The sequence below is a fragment of the Panthera pardus genome, unplaced genomic scaffold (genome assembly GCF_024362965.1).
Source record: "Panthera pardus isolate Hobbes unplaced genomic scaffold, ASM2436296v1 HiC_scaffold_1, whole genome shotgun sequence".
Lineage (NCBI taxonomy): Eukaryota > Metazoa > Chordata > Mammalia > Carnivora > Felidae > Panthera > Panthera pardus.
This window is the reverse complement of record NW_026526654.1, coordinates 57,692,924-57,716,180: the sequence shown is the minus strand read 5'-3', so window position 1 is coordinate 57,716,180 and position 23,257 is coordinate 57,692,924.

The window sequence follows — 23,257 nt, the reverse complement described above, 5'->3', positions numbered from 1 at the left end:
GAGTAGAGCTAATGTGAGCTCAGAGTGAAAAACATTCAAGTGTAAGTTAAATAATTTGCCCTCTGTTTTGTGTATGTGTGTTGAGAAGCTTTCCTCACTACTAATTTTCTTTTGAAATATAAAGGTCGGCATTTGAATGAATACGGAAGGGGAATTATTAAAAACTGTTTACAAGGTACCAATGAGGGCAGAAACTGAAGGGAACAGGTATGCTAATGAGAACACAGAATTAGTCCAAGAAAAATTGTGAGCAGCCCAAGTATTTTTCTTTCCTAATCTTTAGAAAGGTGGTCCATGCAATTAGAGGTAATCATTTGTAGTCATAGAGTGGGACGCAAAGACTTGGAATGATTTCCAGTCACGGCAGGTGATTTCCACAGTTCTGAAAATTATCCTATTTTTTTGCATATGCAATATAGTCACCCTAAATCTTAATTGTGACCTAAAACCTTTTCTGTAAAAAAAAAAAAAACAAAAAAAAACAAAAAACTTTCTATGGTTTGTGATTTTAAAAGATTCGTTTTTCTTATCTATTTTGCATCATTATAGTTTAGCATTTCCACTAGAATAAAGATGTCTATGTTAGGCACCTTACTTTTTTACTTTTGATTTCATAGAAATACAAGTAATATAGCTTGTTCTCTTTTGTGCTGGTTTCTCCCATTCAATAGTACAACTGTGGTATTTATTCATACTTCAGACAATTATTTTAAGTATTAATTCTATACTTTGTACATAAATGTTGAAGAGATATTAGTTATTGTTAATATTTCAATATTTTTTTGTTTGCTTGTTTGTTTGTTTTTGAGAGAGAAACAGAGCATGAGCGGGGGAGGGGCAGAGAGAGAGGGAGACACAGAATCTGAAGCCGCTCCAGGCTCTAAGCTGTCAGTACAGAGCCCTACGAGGGGCTCAAACCCATCAACTGCGAGATCATGACCTTAGCTGAAGTCAGATATGTAACCAGCTGAGCCACCCAGGCGCCCCTGTGTTCTTATTTCTACTCTCTCTTTTGATATTCTTCTCTCTCTTATTCCTTTCTCATCCATGGAGCAGCCTGTTCCCTTTTTTGTTGGTTTATCTTGTTTTGGTGAAAAATATTTTCCAGTTGATTTATAAAAATAGGAAATATCTTTTTAAGCTTGCTGTCCATCAGAAAATTATTATATTCTATACCCTATAGAAATCTCCAATACAGATTATTTTCAATAAGAATTTTCAAATTATGCCTCCGTTGTCTTACTCTCTTTTGCTGTTGATATTAAGATATTTTGTTTATTTCCCATCCTTCCTGTGTTACTTTTTCTTTTACTCTGAAAGGATTTAGAATCTTTATTTTAATCCTGGTATTCTGAAAATTCACACTGATACATGCCTTGGGCTGCGTCTTTATTTCGTTCTGAGGGTCCTTTCTAGACCCTTTTGAGGTGATTACCTACAGTCAAAGAAAGTTTTCTTGTGTCATTATCTGAATATTTTCCCTGTGTTCCAAGTACTTTCTCTTTTTGAAAATACTGTTAGTTGGATTCCACACACCCTTAATTATCTATTTATTTTATTTTATTTTCTATGTTTCAATACTCCTCCTACTTTTAAGGATTTCATTAATTTAGTTTTCCAACTTTTCTATTAATTATTGACATTGACTGGTATCGTTTTATATTAACTTTGTATTCAGTGCGTTTTTTGTGATTTTTTTTTGATGTTACAGATGCATTAAGTTTTCTCTCTGAGGACTTTAATCAGAGTTTGCAGTTTTTGACACTTTATTCTGTTGCATTTACTGTATTCTTTTCCTATTTCCATTATTTTTGTTTTTCTTTTGTTTAGCTTCTGTCTTTCCTGATGAAGACTCTCAACAAACTATCGATTCTTTTTTGGCGTCTCAGATTTAAAATGTAAGTACTAAACAGATAACTGAAAGTTCTGTTAAGGACAGGTTTGCTTATCTGGTGGAACCGAATATAGGATGGCCAGGGAGTAAGAAATATTTTGTGGAGTCATCCCAAAAGTCAGTTCCCACAGGCTTTCCAAGGCTAACTTTTTCCCAGAAGAAAAAAATTCTGTAAGTGATTGAATAGGAAAAAATCAGTCCTGTAACATCCTCACCATTCACTGAGATAATGTTTGTTTAATCTGTTGCTTTCTCTCCTATACTTTCTTTAATTCTTCTCTTTACTGTGTCTAGGTCTTCCAGTCCGGAGACTTTTGATTCAATCTCTCCAGTTTATGTGCTTCCTGATTCTTGGGATAAACTGGATAGAGAAGATTTCAGAGTTTTGTAGCTTTCTGGGGACCAAAGTTGTCTTTGTCTAAACTCTGTAGACCAACCTCCTGCTTTTTATTGCCTATTCTCACCCCTATCCTTCACAGGACCTCATGCAACGACTTTCTGTAGATTTCAGGAGTTCTTCAGGGAAAGCTATCTTCTTTTTAATTGGGATTTCCCTGTGTAGGCAACAAGTATTTCACTGTACTCCCTTGGCTAAGGCACTTACCACTCTGTCCATTTCCAACTATTGTGTTTTTTTTTTCAATATATGAAATTTATTGTGAAATTGGTTTCCATACAACACCCAGTGCTTATCACAAAAGGTGCCCTCCTCAATTCCCATCACCCACCCTCCCCTCCCTCCCACCCCCCATCAACCCTCGGTTTGTTCTCAGTTTTTAAGTGTCTCTTATGCTTTGGCTCTCTCCCACTCTAACCTCTTTTTTTTTTTCCTTCCCCTCCCCCATGGGTTTCTGTTAAGTTTCTCAGGATCCACATAAGAGTGAAAAAATATGGTATCTTTCTTTCTCCGTATGGCCTATTTCACATAGCATCACACTCTCCAGTTCCATCCACGTTGCTACAAAGGGCCATATTTCGTTCTTTCTCATTGCCATGTAGTACTCCATTGCGTATATAAACCACAATTTCTTTATCCATTCATCAGTTGATGGACATTTAGGCTCTTTCCATAATTTGGCTATTGTTGAGAGTGCTGCTATAAACATTGGGGTACAAGTGCCCCTATGCATCAGCACTCCTGTATCCCTTGGGTAAATTCCTAGCAGTGCTATTGCTGGGTCATAGGGTAGGTCTATTTTTAATTTTTTGAGGAACCTCCACACTGTGTTCCAGAGTGGCTGCACCAATTTGCATTCCCACCAACAGCGCAAGAGGGTCCCCGTTTCTCCACATCCTCTCCAGCATCTATAGTCTCCTGATTTATTCATTTTGGCCACTCTGACTGGCGTGAGGTGATATCTGGGTGTGGTTTTGATTTGTATTTCCCTGATGAGGAGCGACATTGAGCATCTTTTCATGTGCCTGTTGGCCATCCAGATATCTTCTTTAGAGAAGTGTCTTTTCATGTTTTCTGCTCATTTCTTCAGTGGGTTATTTGTTTTTTGGGTGTGGAGTTTAGTGAGCTCTTTATAGATTTTGGATACTAGCCCTTTGTCCGATATGTCATTTGCAAATATCTTTTCCCATTCCGTTGGTTGCCTTTTAGTTTGGTTGGTTGTTTCCTTTGCAGTGCAGAAGCTTTTTATCTTCATAAGGTCCCAGTAATTCATTTTTGCTTTTAATTCCCTTGCCTTTGGGGATGTGTCGAGTAAGAGATTGCTATGGCTGAGGTCAGAGAGGTCTTTTCCTGCTTTCTCCTCTAGGGTTTTGATGGTTTCCTGTCTCACATTCAGGTCCTTTATCCATTTTGAGTTTATTTTTGTGAATGGTGTGAGAAAGTGGTCTAGTTTCAACCTTCTGCATGTTGCTGTCCAGTTCTCCCAGCACCATTTGTTAAAGAGACTGTCTTTTTTCCATTGGATGTTCTTTCCTGCTTTGTCAAAGATGAGTTGGCCATACGTTTGTGGGTCTAGTTCTGGGGTTTCTATTCTATTCCATTGGTCTATGTGTCTGTTTTTGTGCCAATACCGTGCTGTCTTGATGATGACAGCTTTGTAGTAGAGGCTAAAGTCTGGGATTGTGATGCTTCCTGCTTTGGTCTTCTTCTTCAAAATTACTTTGGCTACTCGGGGTCTTTTGTGGTTCCATATGAATTTTAGGATTGCTTGTTCTAGTTTCGAGAAGAATGCTGGTGCAATTTTGATTGGGATTGCATTGAATGTGTAGATAGCTTTGGGTAGTATTGACATTTTGACAATATTTATTCTTCCAATCCATGAGCAGGGAATGTCTTTCCATTTCTTTATATCTTCTTCAATTTCCTTCATAAGCTTTCTATAGTTTTCAGCATACAGATCTTTTACATCTTTGGTTAGATTTATTCCTAGGTATTTTATGCTTCTTGGTGCAATTGTGAATGGGATCAGTTTCTTTATTTGCCTTTCTGTTGCTTCATTGTTAGTGTATAAGAATGCAACTGATTTCTGCACATTGATTTTGTATCCTGCAACTTTGCTGAATTCATGTATCAGTTCTAGCAGACTTCTGGTGGAGTCTCTCGGGTTTTCCATGTATAATATCATGTCATCTGCAAAAAGGGAAAGCTTGACTTCATCTTTGCCAATTTTGATGCCTTTGATTTCCTTTTGTTGTCTGATTGCTGATGCTAGAACTTCCAACACTATGTTAAACAACAGTGGTGAGAGTGGGCATCCCTGTCGTGTTCCTGATCTCAGGGAAAAAGCTCTCAGTTTTTCCCCATTGAGGATGATGTTAGCTGTGGGCTTTTCATAAATAGCTTTTATGATGTTTAAGTATGTTCCTTCTATCCCGACTTTCTCAAGGGTTTTATTAAGAAAGCGTGCTGGATTTTGTCAAAGGCCTTTTCTTCATCGATTGACAGGATCATATGGTTCTTCTCTTTTCTTTTATTAATGTGATGTATCACGTTGATTGATTTGCGAATGTTGAACCAGCCCTGCATCCCAGGAATGAATCCCACTTGATCATGGTGAATAATTCTTTTTATAGGACGTTGAATTCGATTTGCTAGTATCTTATTGAGAATTTTTGCATCCAGATTCATCAGGGATATTGGCCTGTAGTTCTCTTTTTTTACTGGGTCTCTGTCTGGTTTAGCAATCAAAGTAATACTGGCTTCATAGAATGAGTCTGGAAGTTTTCCTTCCCTTTCTATTTCTTGGAATAGCTTGAGAAGGATAGATATTATCTCTGCTTTAAACATCTGGTAGAACTCCCCTGGGAAGCCATCTGGTCCTGGACTCTTATTTGTTGGGAGATTTTTGATAACCGATTCAATTTCTTCGCTGGTTATGGGTCTGTTCAAGCTTTCTATTTCCTCCTGATTGAGTTTTGGAAGTGTGTGGGTGTTTAGGAATTTGTCCATTTCTTCCAGGTTGTCCAGTTTGTTGGCATATAATTTTTCATAGTATTCCCTGATAATTGTTTGTATCTCTGAGGGATTGGTTGTAATAATCCCATTTTCATTCATGATTTTATCTATTTGGGTCATCTCCCTTTTCTTTTTAGAAGACTGGCTAGAGGTTTGTCACTTTTGTTTATTTTTTCAAAAACCAACTCTTGGTTTCGTTGATCTGCTCTACAGTTTTTTTAGATTCTATATTGTTTATTTCTGCTCTGATCTTTATGATTTCTCTTCTTCTGCTGGGTTTAGGCTGCCTTTGCTGTTCTGCTTCTATTTCCTTTAGGTGTGCCGTTAGATTTTGTATTTGGGATTTTTCTTGTTTCTTGAGATAGGCCTGGATTGCAATGTATTTTCCTCTCAGGACTGCCTTCGCTGCATCCCAAAGCATTTGGATTGTTGTATTTTCATTTTCGTTTTTTTCCATATATTTTTAAATTTCTTCTCTAATTGCCTGGTTGACCCATTCATTCTTTAGTAGAGTGTTCTTTAACCTCCATGCTTTTGGAGGTTTTCCAGACTTTTTCCTGTGGTTAATGTCAAGCTTCATAGCATTGTGGTCTGAAAGTATGCATGGTATAATTTCAATTCTTGTATACTTATGAAGGGCTGTTTTGTGACCCAGTATATGATCTATCTTGGAGAATGTTCCATGTGCACTCGAGAAGAAAGTATATTCTGTTGCTTTGGGATGCAGAGTTCTAAATATATCTGTCAAGTCCATCTGATCCAATGTGTTATTCAGGGCCCTCGTTTCTTTATTGACCGTGTGTCTAGATGATCTATCCATTTCTATAAGTGGAGTGTTAAAGTCCCCTGCAATTACCACATTCTTATCAATAAGGTTGCTTATGTTTGTGAGTAATTGTTTTATATATTTGGGGGCTCCGGTATTCGGCGCATAGACATTTATAATTGTTAGCTCTTCCTGATGGATAGACCCTGTGATTATTATATAATGCCCTTCTTCATCTCTTGTTACAGCCTTTAATTGAAAGTCCAGTATGTCTGATATAAGTATGGCGACTCCAGCTTTCTTTTGGCTTCCAGTAGCATGATAAATAGTTCTCCATCCCCTCACTCTCAATCTAAAGGTGTCCTCAGATCTAAAATGAATCTCTTGTAGACAGCAAATAGATGGGTCTTGTTTTTTTATCCATTCTGATACCCTATGTCTTTTGGTTGGTGCATTTAATCCATTTACATTCAGTGTTATTATAGAAAGATAAGGGTTTAGAGTCATTGTGATGCCTGTATGTTTTATGCTTGTAGCGATGTCTCTGGTACTTTGTCTCACAGGATCCCCCTTAGGATCTCTTGTAGGGCTGGTTTAGTGGTGACAAATTCCTTCAGTTTTTGTTTGTTTGGGAAGACCTTTATCTCTCCTTCTATTCTAAATGACAGACTTGCTGAATAAAGGATTCTCGGCTGCATATTTTTTTCTGTTCAATACATTGAAGATCTCGTGCCAATCCGTTCTGGCCTGCCAAGTTTCAAAAGAGAGATCCGTCAGGAGTCTTATCAGTCTCCCTTTATATGTTAGAGCATGTTTATCCCTAGCTGCTTTCAGAATTTCCTCTTTATCCTTGTATTTTACCAGTTTCACTATGATATGTTGTGCAGAAGATCAATTCAAGTTATATCTGAAGGGAGTTCTCTGTGCCCCTTGGATTTCAATGCCTTTTTCTTTCCCCAGTTCAGAGAAGTTCTCAGCTATTATTTTTTCAAGTACCCCTTCAGTACCTTTCCCTCTCTCTTCCTCCTCTGGGATACCAATTATGCGTATATTATTTCTTTTTAGTGTATCACTTAGTTCTCTAATTTTCCCCTCTTCCTCCTGGATTTTTTTATCTTTTTCTCAGCTTCCTCTTTTTCCATAACTTTATCTTCTAGTTCACCTATTCTCTCCTCTGCCTCTTCAATCCGAGCCATCGTCGTTTCCATTTTATTTTGCATTTTGTTTAAAGCGTTTTTCAGCTCCTCCTGACTGTTCCTTAGTCCCTTTATCTCCGTAGCAAGAGATTCTCTGCTGTGCTCTATACTGTTTTCAAGCCCAGCGATTAATTTTATGACCATTATTCTAAATTCACTTTCTGTTTTCTTATTTAAATCCTTTTTGATCAGTTCATTGGCTGTTGTTATTTCCTGGAGATTCTTTTGAGGGGAATTCTTCCGTTTGGTCATTTTGGATAGTCCCTGGATTGGTGAGGACCTGCAGGGCACTTCCCCTGTCTGTGGTGTATAACTGGAGTTGGTGGGCGGAGTCGTAGTCAGACCTGATGTCTGCCCCCAGCCCACTGCTGGGGCCACAGTCAGACTGTTGTGTGCCTTCTCTTCCCCTCTCCTAGGGGCGGGATTCACTGTGGGGTGGCGTGGCCCATCTGGGCTACTTGCACACTGCCAGGCTTGTGGTGCTGGGGATCTGGCGTATTAGCTGGGGTGGGTAGGCAAGGTGCACAGGGGCAGGAGGGGCAGGCTTAGCTTGCTTCTCCTTAGGTGATCCACTTCAGGAGGGGCCCTGTGGCAGCTGGAGTGAGTCAGACCTGCTGCCAGAGGGGTGGCTTCGCAGAAGCACAGCGTTGGGTGTGTGCGCGGAGGGAGCAAGTTCCCTGGAAGGGACTGGATCCCTTTGGGATTTTGGCTGGGGGATGGGCGAGGGAGATGGCGCTGGTGAGCGCCTTTGTTCCTCGCCAAATAGCTCTGTCGTCCGGGGCTCAGCAACTCTCCCTCCCTTTGTCCTCCAGCCTTCCCGCTTTCAGAGCAGAGCTGTTAGCTTATAACCTTCCAGATGTCAGGTCCTGCTTGCTGTGGGAACGCACTCCGTCCGGCCCCTCCGCTTTTGCCAGCCAGACTCGGGGCTCTGCTTGGCCAGCAGGCTGCCCCTCCACCCCGGTTCTCTCCCACCAGTCCGTGCAGTGCGCGCACCGCCTCGCCGCCCTTCGTACCCTCTTCCGTGGGCCTCTCGTCTGTGCTTGGCTCTGGAGACTCCGTTCTGCTAGTCTTCTGGTGGTTTTCTGGGTTAGTTAGGCAGGTGTAGGTGGAATCCAAGTGATCAGCAGGATGCGAGGTGAGCCCAGCATCCTCCTAAGCCGCCATCTTCCCTACCTCCTCCCAACTATTGTGTTTTACCACTATAGTTCTCTCCTAGTTTCATCAAGCTTAGATTTTTCTGTATTTTTCTGCTTATTTTCAATGATTTTCAGATGGAAAGAATCCACATTCTTTACACTGGCATATTAAAATTGTTCAAATTGTTTTTACCAAATAATTTTGATATTATGTTGGATAATTTCTGATATTTATAGGAATATTTATCTACTTGAGTTTTTTTTTGTCTCCTTCTATTAAGTTTATATTACCACTATTATTTAAATATTTGGTGGTTGTTGGAGAACCACGGAATAACTGAGGGCAGGGTACAACTGAGGTACAACTAAAAAAAGTTATTGAAAAGTAAATGTATTTTTCTTTTGGCTTTTTACATAAACTTTTAATATCTGAATATGGACATACACATAGTTTTCTAGGCTTTTACCCTTTGTCTACCTGATAATATCTCATTACAAAGTATATTGAAACACATTCTTAAAAACTCAAAATTACTGGGGCACTAGGGTGGATCATTCGGTTAAGTGTCGACTTCAGCGCAGGTTGTGATCTATTTGTGAGTTCAATCCCTGTGTTGGGCTCTGTGCTGACAGCTCAGAGCCTGGAGCATGCTTCGAATTCTCTCTCTCCCTCTCTCTCTCTGTTCCTCCCACACTCATGCGCTCTCTCTCTCTCTCTCTCTCTCTCAAAAATACAATAAACATTAATTTTTTTAAAGTTAAAATTACTTGTGAATATAGTGACAATGAGTGGGTCTCCTAAATTACACACTATTTATCATAGGCTTGAAGAGTTATAAACATTTACTAGCTATTAAAAATCAAAAGCACTTGGCTCAAATACCTATAAAATAGACCTAAGAATACCAGCTTATTGCACTCATGAAAAATGTTTACACCTGAATCTATTGCATTGAATTATATATTTAAAAACTTGGTTCGGAAACAAAACCCAGGGATTGAAATTCTAGGTAATTTATCAAAACCTCTTGCTAGTCATATATATTTTCTCCATCTATGTATTTTTTCCAGTTCTTTCTTTTATGGGTAAGATTAAATATTTTCCTGAGTTCAGATGGTAGGAACACTCTGTAAACTCAACTGCACTTATATATATTATTCTGTCAGAATTTTCTTTTTACAAATATTTATTTATTTTTGGGAGAGCACAAGTAGGGAAGGGGCAGAGAGAGGGGGACAGAGGGGTGGGAACAGCTAGCTCTGTGCTGACAGGCTGACAGCAGCGAGCCCCATGTGGGGCTCGAACTCACGAACCAGGAGATCATGACCTGAGCTGAAGTTGGACTCTCAACGGACTGAGTCACCCAAGTGCCCCTGTCAGAAATTACTGATAGTTTTTATATGGTTCTATGTTTCACTGGTCTTCTTAATATACACAATCAACATAGGTGATGTTTTCATGTACATCTGATCACAGTTAGGGCCTTACACTCAAGGAGAAAACACACTCATATTTTGAAATGTACTTGATAACTCTATGCTCTTCTTGTGTTTCAACATTTTTCAAAACTAACCTGTCTTTGAGGAAAAATGTAGCACTTTGGTTCATTTGCTTCAGACGAGTGGAAAGAATTTTGTATTAAACTAGCTCCAGATGTATTCTTTGCTTTCTAACCCACCTAGTTAAAAATTCTTCTAGAAATCCCATTTTTCTAAAATGCTCACACAAACTAGATACAAATACATCTTAATAAATATTTATATTACAGGATTGAACTTTGTATATTTTGAATAATTTTACATCATTATATAGGAAAACCAAGACGCCAGAGACACTCTTTGCTGTATTTAACAACCTGGGGCAATCAATAACTTTTAGGTAAATATTTCACTGAATATTTCTGAACAATCCATTTTCTGAACTTTTGTGCAGGATGTAACTCTTAAAATATAACAAGCTTAGTTATTGTACTTTGGATTTTTATTTAGAAACATTTCCATAAGGATATTTTCCTATATGTTTTAAGGAGATACAATCACAGAGTTATATAAGCACTTTCCTAATCAAGATATAATCAAATTATAATCCTACATTTATGCTGTATTTGAAATATTATATAGGGGGCACCTGGGTGGCGCAGTCAGTTGACATCCAACCTCGGCTCAGGTCATGATCTCACGGTTTGTGGGTTCCAGCCCAGCGTTGGGCTCTGTGCTGACAGAACAAAGCCTGTTTGGATGGATTCTCAGTCTCATTCTCTCTCTGCCCCTCTCCTGCTCTCTCTCTGTCTCTCAAAAAAATAAAGGAACATTAAAAAAAATCTTATTTAGCAGCCTATTCTCATTGGGGATGTAACCATAAGTCAAAAGAGTAATGAGAATCTGTCAATATGAGCAAAATCATTAATATATAGGCAGGTAGACTATATTTATTTTTAAGTAGTTATTTATTTTTGAGAGAGACAGATACAGCATGAGAAAGGGAGGGGCAGGGAGAGAGGAAGAGAGAAAGAATCCTGTCAGCACAGAACCTGATGCGGGGCTTTGACTCATGAAACCCTGGGATCATGACCTAAGCTGAAACCAAGGGTCTGATCCTTAACCAACTGAGCCACCCAGATTCCCCAACTATATTTTGATATTAAGTAGATAGTACTCCTGGGGAGCGGCAAGAAAATAATTCAGTTAACCATCTTTTCATACATAGGTTCACACTAAAATTATCTCTATATCTAAAGAACTGTTTATTATTGCAATTCAAAATTTGTACCCAAAGCAAATTTTTATAGTACAATTATTGAGAAGATAAAAAGGAGTTAGTAACAAAAACGCTGACACATCTATAACTACACTCTTGCAACCAGGCTTCGCTATAATAAAGCACAGTTTTATTAAGCACTTAATTAATTGCCACATTAAAATGATAGGGGCCCAACTCATAAAAATGACTTATGAGAATGCAGGCTTCTTTTGCTGTGTTAACTGAAAATGCAAGCTGTACACACCATTTAATTAAGAAAAATGTAATCAAGCAATAGTGTGGGTGTTTAGTTTGGAAGCAAAACTTGCAGGTGTAAGGGGACAAAGAGTTGTGATCATGACATCTTTAGCTGAGAGTACCATTTATTGGAAGTGACTATACACATAGGCTTAGCAACTGAAATTAATAAAGGTGCTCGGCAGTTTCATCCTATAGGTTTACCTATTTTCAATTTTCAATTTAGAGTTGCATATAAGACATGTATACAGCAATCCTAATTGCAGACTATATACTCAGTGCCATTTGAGGCAATTTGTTTAAAGGCAACTTAATAATAAGAAATATTTGACTTCTTATTCTATTGCAGATATTGTGCTGAGGACTTTATATGGATTAATTTTATTTCTCTCAACAACCCTTTGAAGTTCATTCCAGTTTTACAAACACAATCTTAGGGACATTAAATAACTTTTCTAAAGCCACACAACATGTAGTGGAGGAGACAGATTCCTAATGGGGCCAATATACGTGACTGCACAGCCTGTGCATTTAAACCTTATACCAGCTATAACTGTTTTTAATTTAAACACCACCTATAAAACAATGATCACTTTCACACTATATGATATAAGATCTGGGGCAATAGTTTTGTCTTTAAATTACACTAATTATTTTAGATTTGCCTCCAGGGAAAAAAAAAAAAAACAAAAGAAAAATTATCGTTTCTATTCAGAGACTCTAGGGAAGCGACAGGAAATATAGTTTTCCCAAGTGGCTAATCTGGAACCCAAATAAAATTATGCTTTCTCAGAGCTGGCCAAACTTCTAAAGCTTATTCTTGTCTCCTTGTCTATAACCATTATTAATGCAATGAAAGCTATACTTTCTTTCCTAAAGAAATAAGCCTTCAGCTGGCCCTCCCAGAGAGCTATTCACACCATCATTTAATTATATAGCAATGACTCACCCTCACAAAATGTTGTAAAGGCGTGAAAAGTAAAGACAGTCATTATGATAGAATTGAAAATCATGGCATTGAGTTCTTAAAATATTTCCTGATTACAGACCCCCAAATTTCTAGAATACTTTACTCATTTATCCCTCCTTCAAATTTTTGTCCAGTTTCACCTTTTTTCACTCTATTTATCAAGAAAGCATGCCTAATTTTTAGCATTCACATGCATCTGGAATCTGATCAAGATAATATAGGCACTGAAGTAAGATAATTTAATTATGCTATACAGAATATATTGTTAATCAAGCTCAACAATATTTTATGTAACAAAAACAGGTAAGATGACATTTAATATTAAAATAAAATATTGCTGATCAAGAAATTTGCTGATAAAAACATTTCTCCTTTAATGATTTCAACAATAAAACTTTAAAAGTAAAATAACTGTCAAAAACAAACAAAAACAAACAATCAAAAGAACTACCATTTTTCTTCAAAGATTCAGTGCCTTGGCTACCAATGGTAAGGTTAGTGTTCCTAAGGTAACTTTGGGCAACTGAAGCAGCATATTATCCAGATAATTTTGACTACATTAAATATCACTATGCTGGGTAATGAAAATAAAGTATTTTTTTTACAGGAAAATTATAAAATATTTGTAATCTTTAATGTAACAAGCTAGAAACACAGTAAGAAGCAAAAAAAAAAAAATGAAGTGAGGACTTTAAGCATCAAGAAAAACCATATATAAAACCAAAATATACTTTTCTAAAAAAATAAAATAGTGGGTTCAAATATATAAATAGAAGATCTCAAAGCAAAATTCAAACACAGATTTTGTTAGTCATAAGTATATTACTGAAGAAAATCCCTAAAGCAATAAAAAACTTTAAAAATATTTACCCTTAAATGTAATTGTTTTTTGCAATCTTTACTTTTCTGTGTTTCTTATTTTTAGAGTTACCATTCTATAATAAATTTGATCAAATATTCAAATAAAAAAATTCCAGGAGCACTTCTACTACTAAAAAACATTCAACTATCTTTGAGTCAGTTCCCAAAAGTTTCTATATTGCATAAGTAATTTAGTTTCTATCAAACAGGACTGTGGTCTTTGAGCCAAATGATTCTTTGATTTTTTTTTTTTTTACAATAAAGAAACAAAAACCTAAGCCAACAAGACACATAAAGGATTTTTATCTCCATAAAACTTTGTGCGTTTTTTGTTTCCTTTTTTTTTCGTTGTTGTTATTTTTTTTTAAATTTTTTTTTTCAACGTTTATTTATTTTTGGGACAGAGAGAGACAGAGCATGAACGGGGGAGGGACAGAGAGAGAGGGAGACACAGAATCGGAAACAGGTTCCAGGCTCCGAGCCATCAGCCCAGAGCCTGACGCGGGGCTCGAACTCACAGACCGTGAGATCGTGACCTGGCTGAAGTCGGACGCTTAACCGACTGCGCCACCCAGGCGCCCCTCGTTGTTGTTATTTTTAAATCAAATGCAGTACAACATGCTATGCTGGCCAAAACCGGCAGGCTTTCGGGAAAGGTGAAGGATGTCAAATGACTGAATATTTCTAAGCCACAAAGTAGGTGAAACTAGTTTGTCAATGGTAACACAAAATGAGAGGTTTTTTACACTCTAGAATCAAAACTCTCCAGGTAAAACAAGAAGCTTGATGCAGTAAAGGGAAATGAATGTTTCTACTTGTCCAAAGGAAGAAATTATGTGTCTCAAAAGAGATTAAAAAATAATTTATCTTAAACACACACACACACACACACACACACACACACACACACACAATTACTCTTTACCCATTTGTGGAATATACTGGTCAAGTTTTCTATTTTACCTTTTTAAGATATTATAGAATCAAATTCAGCCAGTTTTGGTGTATGGTTTGATAAACTGGTAATTATATACATTTGCATGACCACTACCACAATCAGGACCTAGGACAGTTCCACGAATCTAAAACGTTGCTGGTACCACATTGCAGTCAATTCAATTTGACCTCAAAACTCAGACAACCACTAATGTGATTTCAGAATTTGTCATTATCATACTTTAACAGAATCAATTCATTCATGGTCTTTTGTGTTTGATTTCTTTCAATTAACATAACAATTTGTGATTCACCTATAGTTTGCGTATTAATATTATATGTCTCTACTTGTAAGTAGTATTCCATGATATGGATACACCAAAATCTATTATTATTAATATTGATGGTTGATGATTATTTTTATTGATTACTGATTTACTAATGGATATTTTATTTGCTTCCAGTTTTTAATGAATAATGCTGCAATGAATGCACATATTAACATATTTCTGTAGGCACGCATGTTAATTTCCATTGGGTAATTACCTATGATTTGAATTGGTGAGTTTTCATGAGAAAATCTTGAAAGAAGACATAGCTGAAGAAAACATCTTACCTTTAATGAAACAAGGACATACATCACAGTGGACTAATTATTAGAATCCACACAAGCAAAAATACAGTAAAGTTGAAAGTTTTGAAAGAGAAAAAAGAAAACCACCAGACTAGACTTCCACATCCAGCAAATTAATTTTCCAAAGTGAAAGAGAGCTCTTTGGTTTTGTCAGCAGAAATGAGATGACAAAGAGGACGTCATATGTGGAAAGTGATACAAGACCCACATGTGTGTTACCACTGTGGCTCTAAGGCCCATCACTTTCAGAAGGTGACCTGTGGCAAATGTGTCTATCCTGCCAAGAGGAAGAAAAACTATAGGTGGAGTGCCAAGGCTAAAAGACTGGGACCAGTCAAAAGAGGCACCTAAACATTGAATACCACAAATCCAGGCATGGATTCCATGAAGGAACAACACCTACACCCAAGAGGGCAGCTGTTGCAGTACCCAGTTCATCGTAAAGATTTTGGTACTAGTCACACAATAATAAATGTTCTGGTTTTAAAACATTTAAAAAATGAAAGCGAAATAAAGACAATCCAGGTAGAACAAATGCTAAGGGAATTCACCACCAGCAGATCTGCCTTTCAAGAAATGTTAAATGATTTTCTTTAGGTGGAGGAAAATACAGGTTAGAAAGATGGATCTACATAAAGAAAGGAAGAGTTTGAGAAGGAATAAAAAGGTAAAATAAAATATTTTTTTTCTCATTCCCCACTGATCTAAGAGGTAACTATTCAAGTAATGCTTTGGGTGATTATAACAACTAGATAAGCGAGATGAATGATAGCAATGCCACAAAGGAAGGAGGAAGGTTAAAAGGTACCCGCACTAAACTTACAATGAAATGGTTTTATTTTAAAGTAGACTAAAATTAGTCATAAATGTATTTTGTAAATTTTAGGACAAACAACAAATTTAAAGTATAATCCGTAGACTAAAAGATATAAAAGATGATTGACACAAAATATTCTATTGGAGGAAGAAGATAAAGGAAGCTCCAGTAATAAAGAGAAAATAGTTCCAGACGTAGTAGATATTAATCTATCTACTGATACAGAAGTGATATGCATTTACCACAAACTATATTTTGAATTTTAAATTTTGGTCTTTTCTTGGGCTAGCAATATGTGATATGATACCCTCTCATTATGCTGAGAGGGAGTGCAGAGTGCAGAGAGCTGCAGCTCCCAGCCAGCCACACAATCACAAGAGTGTAACTGGTACACTTACAACCCTTATGCATCCATATAACCATTCTGTTTTTCGCTTTTGGTATTCAATAAATTACATGAGATATTCAACACTTTATTATAAAATAGGGTTTGTGTGAGACAATTTTGCCCAACTGTAGGCTAACATAAGTGTTCTGAGCATGTATAAAGTGGATTGGGCAAAGTTATGATGTTCAGTAGGTTAGGTACATTAAATGCATTTTCAACTTAAGATATTTTCAATTTACAATGGGCTTATCCAGATGTAATCCCATTCTAAGTCAAAGAAGATCTTATATAAATACTTTAAATACGAATGTTATTTTTGTGACAATTAAGAGAGAATGATAAACAGTGTAGGTAAAAAAAAAAAACACTATATGTGTCTAAAAGAAACACACTTTGAATGGAAAGACTCTAAAAGCTTAAAAGCAAAGGGATGAAAAAAGATATACAATGCTAGCACCAATCAAAGAAAAGTTGGAGGATCTATATTATTTTCAAGTAGACTTTATATCAATAAAAAAATATTATCACAGAGGATTAAGTGATCTAATTGTAATAATGCATAAAAATCCTAAATGTGTATGCACCTAAAATAGAATGTCAAAATGTGAGGCAAAAGTAATAGAACTAAACAGAGAAGTAGATAAATCCACTATTACAACTGGAGGCTTCAACAGTCCATGTTAATAATTGATAGATTAAATAGGCAGAAATCAATAAACACATAGTTGACCTGAACCAGACTATCAATCAACTTGATCAAAATGACATTCAAAGAAAGCTTCATCCAACTTCAAAAGAATACATCTTCTTCTCATAGAATATTTATTAAGATAAACCACATTCTGGGTCATAAAACACACCTTAACAATTTAATAAAATGCAAATCATGTAAAGTTGGTTCTCAGACCATAGCGAAATTAAATTAGAAATCAGTAACAGAAACATAACAGTACTGGGTGTTGTATGGAAGTGTTGAATCACTGTATTGTACACCTGAAACTGATATTACACTGTATGTTAACTACCTGGAATTTCAACAAAAAATTATTTAAAAAAGAAAAATACCTAGAAAATTACCACATATTTGGAAATTAAACAACAGATTTCTAAATAATACAAAGGCCAAAATTAAAATCTCAAAAGAAATTTTAAAGTATTATGAACGAAATGTGTGGGATGCAGTGAAAGCAGTAGTAGAGGGGCATTTATAGGATGTAATCTATATATTAGGAAAGAAGAAAGATTTAAAACCTAGCTTTCACTTTACGCAATTAGAGAAAGAAGAGTAAGGTAAGGCTTGAGCCAGCCCAGGGAGAGAGATCATAAACATTAGGTCAGAAATCCAGAAACTGGAAAACAATGGAGAATATCAACAAAACCAAAATTTGTTTCTTTCCATATGAATGCATATCTAGGCAGGATAACGAAAACAAAAAGAGAGAGAGAGAAGATACAAATTATGAATTTCAGAAACATAAGAGACATTACTTATTTCACACATAGTAAAATGATAATCAGGGATTCTACAAACAACTCAATATCTATAAATTTGGTAAGTTAGATGAAAAGGGACAATAATTTAAAAATCAAAACTACCAAACTCTCAGAAGTAAAAGATGACCTGAACAGTATGACATCCATTAAGTAAATTGAATCAATTATTAATAATATCCCCAAAATGAAAGCACCAGTCCATTATGATTTCACTAGTGAATTACCCAATCATTTAAGGAAGAAATAATTCCAATTCTTCACACCATTTTTCAGTATATACAAGTAGAGGGAATATATTCCATATATTAATAGCAAAATGATATAAAACCTTTATCAGCAAATTGCACACTAATATTTTTCATAAACATAGGTGCAAACATCCTCAACAAAATGCTTACAAATTGAATTTACAAAGTGTAAACATAATTATTAACCTTGGCCAAGTGAGATTTATTCCAGTATTGTAGAATTCTGGAATTCTATTCCAGATATGAAAGGCTGGTTTAGTATTTGAACAGCAATCATTGTGATGCACAATATTGACGAACTAAAGAAGACTAACAGACTGAAACATACGGTCATACCAACTGATGCAGAATAAGCATTTGACAAAATCAAATAACAATTTATGAAAAAAATCTCAGGAAACTAAAAATTGAGGACTTTCCTCGATTTTATGAAGAACATCTACAAAAAACCTACAGCCAATATTTTACTTAATGGAACAAAACATCACATTCTTCCTAAAATTGAAAAGATGATAAGAAGATCTTCCCTCACCACTCCTATGTAGTAACATAGTGGAAGTCCTAATTAGTGTAATAAGACAAGAAAAGGAAATACAATATAAAGAGTAGAAAGAAATAAAACCATCTTTATTTGCAGATGAATCAATTGTATAAAAAACAACAGAATAGGGGTGCCTGGGTGGCTCGGTTGGTTGAGCATCCGACTTTGGCTCAGGTCATGATCTTGTGGTTTGTGAGTTCAAGCCCCACATTAGGCTCTGTGCTGACAGCTCAGAGCTTGGAGCCTGCTTCGGATTCTGTGTCTCCCTCTCTCTTTGCCCCTCTCTGCTTGTTCATTCTCTTTCTCTCTCTCAAAAATAAATAAACATTAGAAAAAAATAACAGAATTTACCCCCCCGCCAAAAGCCTCTGAAAAGACATAAATAAGTTATACAACATTACAGGTTGATATTATATGGATGTTAATTGTTTTCCTATATAGGAACAATAAGGAAATGGAATTCATAATTAAAAATACAATTTAGGGGTGCCTGGGAGGCTCAGTCAGTTGAGTGTTCAACTTCAGCTCAGGTTATGATCTCACAGCTTGTGAGTTTGAGCCCCACATCCGGCTCTGTGCTGACAGCTTGGAGCCTGGAGCCTGCTTTGGATTCTGTGTCTCCCTCTCTCTCTGCCCCTCCCCCACTCACACTCTGTTTCTCTCTCAAGAAATAAACATTAAAAAAAATTTTTTAAAATACCATTTAGCGTTGCATCAAAAAGTGATACTTAAGCATAAATCTAACAAAGTATATAAAAAACCTGTCTATGGAAAATTTCTAAATAACAATGCTCTTTTAAAATATTTAAATAAATGTGTAGAGATTCCTCAATCACTCATTGACAGACGTAATAGTGTTAAGATGCCAATTCTACCCAGCTTGATCTAAGGATTAAGTATGACCTTAATCAAAATCCCAGGAAACTACTATTAGATATCAACAATCTGATTTGAAATTTATACAGAAAGCCAACAGTCTTGACAAGAGTCAACACAGTATTGAAAATGAAGAACAAAGTTACAGGACTTACACTACTTAAATTCAACCTTTCTACAAGATTTTATTAACCAAAAGAATGTAATATTGGCAATAACATAGGGTAATGGAACAAAATATAGTTCCTAGAAATACAGCCTAAAAAATTTAGTTAACTAATCTTTGACAAAGAATCAGAGGCAAATCAATAAAGAAAAATCTTTTCAACCCATGGCTCTGTATCAATATGCATATTGATCTGACATCCATAAGCAAAAATATTAACCTAGGGCTTGCACATTACACATAAAATGACTCAGAATGGATCATAGACCAAAATGAAAAACAAAAACTATTAAACTTCTAGAAAATAACTTAGAAGAAAATCTACATCATCTTGGGTTGGCTGATGAGTCATAGAATATGATGCCAAAAGCGATATCCATGGAAGAAAAAAATTAGTCTTTATTAAAATAAAAAAAAATGTTCTTTATGAAAGACATGGTTAATACAATAAAAAGATAAATCAAAGATGGGGAGAAAATATTATCAAAATACATATCTGATAAAGTACTTGTGTCCAAAATATACTGCAAAAATATTAAATATTAAGAAAACAAAAATTCAATTAAAATAGGCAAATGTCTCAACAGATGACACACTAAAAAAAGACATGCAGAGGGAAAATAAGCATATGCAAAGATGCTTAACATAATTTGATCTTAGGGAATCGCAAATTAATACAATAATTTTTCCAACACACACCTTACAATGACTAAAATTTAAATGAACAGACTCTAAATATGCACTAATGATGTGGAGCAACACGAACTCTTATCAGTTGCTGGTGGGAAAAAAGAATTGATGCAGCCACTTTGGATGGCAGTTTCTTATAAAAGTAAACATCTACTTATCAAACATTACAGCAATTGCACTGCTGGGAATTTACACTCTAACCTGAAACCTTATGAGCACGCGCGCGCGCACACACACACACACATACACACACACACACCTGCACATGGATGTGTATAGCAGCCTTATTCATGGATAAATCTCAATTTCTTATCTATAAATGAAGGGAGCTAGTCTCTTAAAGCAATATAATGTATGAGTCCAATTATATTTCATTCTGGGAAAGGCAGAACTACAGGTTCAATGAACAGATCAGTGATTGCCAGGGGGCTGGGGAGAGCAAAAGTGAAATAGAAAAACTATTTTAGTTTTTATAAAATGATACCATGTTAAGCACTGGTCAAAAGCCATGGAAATTTGCAACACAAAACGTAATATTTATTATATGTAATTTTTTTAAAAGAAAGCATTTAGGAGATCAGGATTCCCTGGGTAGAATACAGAATGTGATAAAGAATATACATGGGTCACCTGGGTAACCCATCAGTTAAGCATCCAACTTCAGTTCAGGTCATGATCTCACAGTTGGTGAGTTTGAGCCCCTGGAGCCTGCTTTAGATTCTGTGTCTCCCTCTCTCTCTGCCCCTCCACTGCTCGCACTCTGTCTCTCTGTCTCTCAAAAATAAATAAACATTAAGAAAAGAATATAAATGCATTACAAATGTATAAAACAACCTCACTAAAAGTAGTAGGGAGTAGGGGCTAACCGACGTTACTTTGAAAATAAATAGATGCTGTAAGACTAAAGCCCCCAGAAGCTGCACATAAGTACTGTACTCTAGCTGATAGAGTACTTTTCACAGCGGTGTAACAGGCGGTGTACATGAAAGTTGCTAAGAGAGTGTTTTTTTAAAGTTCTCACCGTACACAGAAAATAGATGTAGCTATGTGAAGTAATGAATCTGTTTACTTATCTTATTTCCATAATCTTTTATATATATATATATATATATATATATATATATATATATATATATATACATACATACACATACACACACATACACACACACACCACTATATCTTAGTCTAAACATTTTTATTTCTTGGATAATATTTAGAAATATTAACTTTCATTACAGCATATGTAACTTTTGTATTGTAATGAATGTATGGAATGTGACACATAATTATAATTGTCTGATATATATATATATATATATATATATATATATATCACTGTTATATAACTTTAAGTCACAAAATGTTACATCTCAATTATATCTCAATACAGCTGGAAAAAATAAAATAACTTAGAATACAATTCTGAGACCAATTTACAAGTCTACTGTAACTGAACCCATATTTCCATTAAGTAAATGGAAGATTGGGTGTTAAATCTACATTCCTCATGGCTGGTTGGAGTGGGCAGTTACAGGTAAACAAGAGGAAGAAAATAGAATGATTTCTGTGGTAATGGATTAGAATTGGATATATCAGTATTTTGTCAGGTTTCATTTCCCATACAGATGGTTACACATAGACAAATTTATAACTATATGCTACACACGTATGTCCTTGCTCCGTCAGCTAAAAGAACCTAAGTGCAAAACCATCTCAGAGCAACAGATATACTTAAGTATCCAAATCTTGGGTTCTAATATGATTTCCCAATAAAATAAACCAAGGATCATTGGAGAGATGACTGATTCAAGGACTGGAGCAGGAAATACACAAAATGAGCACAGAGCATCTTGTATTGTGAGACGATATGAAGTTCTGGGGGAAAGAAAAGTATGAAAAGAAAAAGAAAATTCCCAATGATGGGGGATGTAAAAGGTACACAGATATAAGCTAAGAGAGCTCCCACTGAAAAATTTGCAGTAATTCAACAGCAAAATAAAGACTGCTGTATGGAATCATAAAGCATGAAATAAAAGTCTGAGTCCATACTAATATAAATAAAGTGAACAAATAAATACATTATTAAACCCCTAATGCAAAATAATCCCAAATAATGTATGTAGATAATTCATCCTTAACAAGAGGGCTCATAACTTATATTTCTTAAGTGTGGGGTATGCACAATGATTTCCTTTCAAAAGTAAAAAAAGGGTAAAGAATAGTAACTTTATGGTGGAGAAAAGTGACAAACATCTCCTCAAGCCAGGTGACTGTTAACATCAACAGTGATAAGTCATATTGATAGTATGTACTCTTGACTAATGTAATGAGAATGGCGTTTTATTTTTATGATCCTCCTCCAAAAACACATTACCTCAGTGGGAAAACATCAAACAATTTCCAATGAGTGACAACCTATAAAATCTTTGACCAGAATTCAAGGCCATCAAAATAAGAAAAGTCTTAAAAACTGTAAAAACCAACAAGAATCTAAGGAAACAGCCCTATGAAATGTAATGTGGAATCAGGGATGGGATTCTGGAACAGAAAAAGGATATTCATTTCTTTCAAAAGCTAAGAAAATTGGAATAAATATGGGCAGAAGTAATAACAACATGAATAGGTGTTCATTAATTGTGACCAGTATACTGTACAAATGTAAGATGTCAATAAAAGGGTGCTCAGCATGGGACACAGAGTAATGTGATTTAGATATAATTCATATTCCATGCAATTCACCAACTGAAAGCATACCATTGGTTGTATAATACAATTGGCTATTAGTATTTCATGGATAGGTGCAACCATAACCCAGTCGATTTGACAACATTCTCATCACCTCAGAAAGAAAACCTGTGTCCTTAAGCTATCATCCACTATTCTCCCATCCCATCTCCCCGTCCATAAGCAACTAAGTTAAGTTTCTGTCTCTATAGATTTCTTGTTCTGGATATTTTGTTTGAGTGGAACGATATAACATGTGGTATATTGTGACTGGTTTCTTTCCCTTAAAACGATGTTTTCAAAGTTCATCCATGTTGTATCATGTATCAGCACTCCATTCCTTTTTGTAGTTGAAAATATTCTACTGTATGGATAAACAACATTTTAATCCATTCATCATCAGTTGATGGACATTCGGGTTGTTTCCACATTTGGGCTATTGTGACTGATGTTGCTCTAAATATTTTCATGCTGGGTTTTGCATGGACATAATTGTCAACAATTTTT